Raw genomic sequence first — 6,336 nt, 5'->3', positions numbered from 1 at the left:
AAACTCAAAAGCTTCCCAACAGATTCCACAACTGTAAACAGCAATAGTGGCTACTTTTTTTTCTCTTCATTTCATCCAACATGAGTCTCTTTCCAGTGCTCACCGTATATTTTTCCTCTCAAAATAACAAAACTTGTTTTGGAGGAAAGAAGCACTTAAACTGCTGTTAACATTTCTTCAGTATTCTAATGAACTTAATAAGCTCCCATGATGCTTCTTACAATGTAGCGAAACCTTCAAAAATATTAAAGTGACTCTGGGTACTCCAGCAGTAAGGAGCATTGCAGATGACTGGTGCGATACATCAATATTACACGTGCTCTCTTAATGCTGCAAAGGAACTTCCAAGAGGCAACAATTATTCACTTTGAAGCTTTTTAATATTTTTGAACGTGACTCAATTACAATATTCTGCCTGTACATTAATTTTTTGTTTCACCTGAAATATCATTTGATTTATGATGAAACCATATTTTCTCACCCAGTTCTAATTTCATTTATACCACACTTACACTTTCTCTATAATTTAGTGGAAGCTTCAGTTTGGCACTGTTTCTCTGACACCTAAACTAGCTCCACAAGCTAACAAAGTCCCCTGACTCTGCCAAGAGTTTTGAGATAAAGAACTCTTACGAGTATTTTCCTACAAAGTATGTGTCTAGACCCTCAAAAAAATAATTTTAAAAATTTAAAAAATTAAAAAGCAAGTTATATAAATTATTAAAGCATAAATATCCCCATATCCTATTTTCAAAAAATATCCTTAATTATAACCCATGTGATATACATGATTTCATTAACATACGCATGAGTAATTCCACCTCTTAAATACTCATTACATATATAACATTGCATATTATATATGTATTATATTCATTACATATAATTGTCTGGAGTATTCCTAGCATTACCTAAGTAATTATTTGAGGTAAGATTCCAGCTGAAGTTAGCTTATTGTCACTATCAGAGCAACAGATGGGGCTTGGCAAGGCTCAGTATTTGCCCACTCCCAGTTCTGCCAGTGGCTCGCAGGTTGATTTAATCAGTAAATCACCTCAGTCCCGCAATCCTCTCTTTCCCATCTATGAAAAGGAAATATGTTACAGCCCTCTCTGTAAGGCATTTTGAGATCTAATGATTACACAAGTGAATTTTTCACATATCAATCTTGTTATTAATTGAATGTCTGAACTGTAAGGCTAACTGAATTTGCATAAGTACCTGTTTATTGAATTTAACTGAGTCAGAATCAAGCACTTATCTCAGTTACACTTTTAAATAACTTTTAGAGAGGGAAATTATTTTAAGGCTGATGTTTTCAGGTGAATAAGTAGATCAAGTTGCTAATACAAATTACTGTAAACTGCCTGATTCCTCAAAAATATGTAGAAATGGGAAGAAAGATCAAAAAGATTAAATGAGCACATTAGCAGCAACAAGGGACTTCAATTTACAAACTAATTGGGACAGAGGGAAAAAAAAAAAAACACAACAAACATTAAAAGGAACATTTTCTAGACTGATTTCTTACTAACAAGGAATCCTAAATGAAGCTATAGCACGGAAAGGCTAAAAAAGGGTGCCCATAACATGATCACACCCACTTCAATACCACACGGTGACCCATGGACCCCTGCTGCCTTGGCTGTGAGCAAAGGGCCTGATCACGTGGAGTAGTTCACAGGTTGCTGTGGTTTTGCTCATGATTAGGAGATCTAATGCAAGAAGTGGTGTGCATCGCTGGCTCAAGACCCAACAAGTCTTCTGGAAATCAGCACAGACCTCCTTATTCTCAGGGATCAGAGCTGTAACGGGAACAGCTGAACAGGAGGCCATCAGCAAAGCTACCATTACCTTGCTGATCTCAACCACCAGCGAAACCCGAGGAATCCCCGTTATACCTGCCGCATACGCTATTTGCTCTTCTGCATTTTTTATGTTATAGCAATGCTAGCACCTCCTTTTCAGACACCCACACGCAAACATATAAAATAATAAACCTCCAGGAACAATTAAGAAGCTTAGTTAGGATGTCCCCCATGTCTCACATGCTACAACCACAGGAATACATCATCTGTGGTGTAATCACGCCAGCTGGGCCTTATTCTGGCTTTCCACAAGCAGGGACTTATGTTTCCCACTATGATCTTGTATAGTGGAAATTAATAAAAATAATCTGGAAAAATAAATGTAATTAATTAGTTAATAGCCTATTTGGTGATGAATTTACTGATAGCTCAATTGTAAGGATAATTCCTTACATTTGTGCTAAAAAAAAGCATTGCTACTGTCCTGGTTTCAACTGGGATAGAGTTAATTTTCCTCCTAGTAGCTGGTATAGTGCTGTGTTTTGGATTTAGTATGAGAATAATATTGGTAACACACTGATGTTTTAGTTGTTGCTAAGTAGTGCTTACTTAAAGTGAAAAGTCAAGGACTTTTTCAGCTTCTCATGCTCTGCCGACTGAGAAGGCCGGGGGTGCCCAAGTTGCTGGGAGGGGGCACAGCCAGGACAGCTGACCCCAGCCGGCCAAGGGGCTATGCCATACCCTATGGCGTCACGCTCAGTGCATAGACTGGGGGAAAGCTGGCCAGGGGACAGGCTGGGCATCAGTCGGTTGGTGGTGAGCAACTGTTTTTCATTTGCATCACTTGTCTTTCTTGGGTTTTATTTTTCTCTTTGTTACTTTCCTTTTCATTACAATTTATTATTATTATTTTATTTCAATTATTAATCTGTTCTTATCTCAACCCATAAACATTCTCGCTTTTACTCTTCCGATTCTCTCCCCCATCCCACTGGGGTTCAACCATGACAGCTACTCATGTACAACACATTCATTGCATCCCTCAGCCAAATAACCTGTAATAGCGGATTATAATCTGGAAAGTTAAAATTCTACCAGACTGCTCTTTTATTATATGCAAAAAAAAAAAAAGAGGATAAAAAGAAGAAAATGGGTGAGGGAAGAGAGAGAGAAGGCAGGCTGGAGGATCAAGGGCACTGACTGAGTCCAATTCTTATTCTCACTGTCCATCAACGTGGAAATGTTAGACCAGAACAGGGCCTGCTTTGCCCACCCCATGAGTGTCATATGACCAGGAAAAGAGAAAATTTGGAAGTGGAAGTCCATTTTGAAAATATATACTCAGGTATTCTTCTTTTGCTAAACTGGGTCTACCCCTATGAAGTATTTCTTCTGAAATTAGCTAACACTTCAGTCCCTTCTAAATGCAGAATTTGATAGTCTTTTTTCTGTGCTTCAATTTCATAATCTTCTATAACTCTTAAAGGAAGAGGTTATAGATCATAATGAAATCAAAGCCAGAATGTTTTTATATTTCCATCTGCTTCTACCACACTCTCATTTTATGGAAAATCATTTTCATTGCCTCTTCTTTCTTTAATTTTACTGCCTATTTACTTCTCCAAAACAAACTGGGGAGAAAAAAGGAGGAAGAAAGAAAAAGATTCCCCAAAATTCTTATTTAGGAAAAGTGCCTGAAGCACCAAAGAGCCACGCTTGAGAAGTCACATGAAGGATGAGTGTGCATTTAGGTCACTGAAACTGCAGCTAGGGAGACGGGGCGGCAGCTCCAGTTTCCTTTCTGACCTTGGGCAAGTCACTCACTTGTCTGAATGCTTCAGTTCCTCTCATTCATAAAAAGCGGATGATAACATTCCATTAAATAGAGCCTCTTCTACATCTGACTTTTTAATCTCAAAAAATTTGCAACCTGAAACGACTAGCTCTTGGTATAAGCTTATACATAGCACAGTGCAGGCTCATCCTCAGCCTACGTCTGTAGTTATTCCTGCGCTACAAGAACAGTTCTTAAGAACTGAAGGAACAAAAGGTTTGTCATGTCTCAAAATAATGTAACGGAAAGAAGTGCTCAGGAACACAGAGATCATCTTTCACAAAACTATGAAAACACACATCATGCACGTGCGGGCACGCACACAACACGCAAAGGTGTAGCACAATCTGCCCAGAAATTCAAGCAAAGCAGATAAGACATTTTAACTGTCATTAACCAACTATCAGTATACCTTTAGGGAGCTGAAACAAATCAAGTATAAGTCGATGAGCAGCAACAGCTAATGTGGAACCTTGAAAAAAAGATTAGAGAAAATTCTATATCTACATTAAAACCCCTCTGGCTCCAGGGAATATATGCTAAAAGCACAAACCCTACCATCATTTCATTAAGAATACAGAGACAGATTTTTATATGTGAAAGAGAATTGTCAAGATATGTCATACTGTTTCCCTTTTTAAAGGAACTTTAGCAGAAGAATCCTTATTTTTTCATATTGACAAATCTGAACTGCCACATTTTTATACAAAGGATGTATAGAAATAGAGATGGCATAACACAGGGAAAACAAGTTATTCACTGAATTGAGTAGCCTAGTGATTTAGTAGAGAAAGAAGACCGATATTCTTTAAGAAGAAATAAGGAAGAAAACTCTTTGAGGCATAAAGAAGTTCTAAAGGGAGTAGAGAAGGAAAATGCTACAAAGGATATGTGACCTCCTATGACACATATAACAAATGGCCAAGAAACTTGGACTAAGAAAGACCAAGGCAGTAAGGGATTTAAGACAGAATATCATTATTTTCCAGCAAGACTATAAAAATGTATGATAAAAAAATCAAATGGCCTGCAATATGAACAAGCAGTAAACATTATGAATTTTTAAAATATATTTGAAGGATGAAAATCCTGCATGAAAACAGAGAGAGGAGAATGGCTAATTAAAACTAGCAAGCAAATGCAGTCTCTCGCGGCTGTTTCCTCAGCTTCATTTCAGACACCCTGTGTTCCTATAGCTGGTACAGCAGGTTGGTTGGCATCATCAAGTCGAAGTGTTCTTTATACTGCTAACACAGAGCGCATTTATATCAGACTTTGGTGTTTACACACTGCAGTCTTCCATTACAGATCAGCTGAAAAACACCATTCAGTTATGCTATACACATACCCGTATTCCCTCTAATCTCTGCAACACATACAGTAGCTTTCCATGAGTTACTGAAGTTTAATTTTCTGTTTGTTGCCAAACACCAATCATCTAGTTTTAAAATATTTTCCCAGTGACTTTTTCTATGAACTAATTATTTTGTACTTAGTGAAGGTGGAAACAGCCAGTATGGGTAAGCTTGCAGAAATAGTTTCCAATACAGCGGGAAATTTTTCATTCACACATAATTTTTCAAAAATCCACCAAAATTATAAAAATTTGAGATTCTTTCCTCTAAAAGGGAAATGTTTACCATTCACCAATTTCAGGGTGGGGAAAAAAAAAAAAAAGAATAAAATTAAAAATCCTAGCTCTACTGTTTCCTTATTTTTCTAAAGGAAGGAATTCAACTATATAGAACATCTCACTATTCAGCTGGCAAGAGCATCATAAATATCCCTGTAATATTTATATAAGTTCATCATTTTAATGTCTCAAGTATCTGAATTTTGGAGACTGAGTACTTGATCTTCTGAATTTGAACCTATCATCAAAGAATTCAATTAGGAAAAAAGGAACTGTAATTGTTGCTTCTGGCAATCACTCTGGATTCAGTTCCCTGCATTCACCAGACCACAAATGACTATCTGAAATTGCTTAAGTTTGATCATAATAAAAAAAAAAAAAATAAATCTTTCTTTTCTGGTTCCATTAAGCAATCTCAATTTTGCAGGATGTTACAGTGAAGTTTGCACATTAAGTTCCTAGAAGCTCAATTTTCTTTTAAGGGGGGGGGGGGAGGGGGGGGGCTGGGGGGAAGAGGAGGAAAGTGGTTTTCACTTGGAAAAGAAATAACCAAATGACAGCACCATGTACAAATGTATGCTACAAAATGTAATTTTTTTGTGGCTTGAATACAGGAAGAAGGGAGGTCAAAGATGCTATTAAAGAAAAAGAGGATCTATTTTAGGCCATTTAAATAATAACGCACAATTGCTTCATGTGGTGTATTTCCTACTGCCTCATTCAAAAGAGTTTGAAGTAATGAGATTTTCACAGTTATTTTTTGAAGAATATTCAGTAATCTAATGGCTGAATCCAGACCTGAGTGAAGGTCCTGCAAAGTGTTATACACTCCCTGAAATAAAAGAGAACCGGGAAATCCAAGGCTTTACAGAATAACCCTTTACACCACATTCCCAATTAAAAGGGAAGAAACCCCAACAGAACGACCTAGGGGAAGAATGTAAAACTAATAAAATTAATTAATGATAATTTATGTTTTTCTCTGGAGATGTAGGTATGCCACAAAAGCAAACCACCTTAAGTACTACATACAGAGAAAACAGATTTTGGATGGCTGGGGA

Source organism: Platalea leucorodia, assembly GCF_965183815.1.
Source record: "Platalea leucorodia genome assembly, chromosome: 5".
NCBI classification, from domain to species: domain Eukaryota; kingdom Metazoa; phylum Chordata; class Aves; order Pelecaniformes; family Threskiornithidae; genus Platalea; species Platalea leucorodia.
This window is presented reverse-complemented; position numbering follows the sequence as displayed.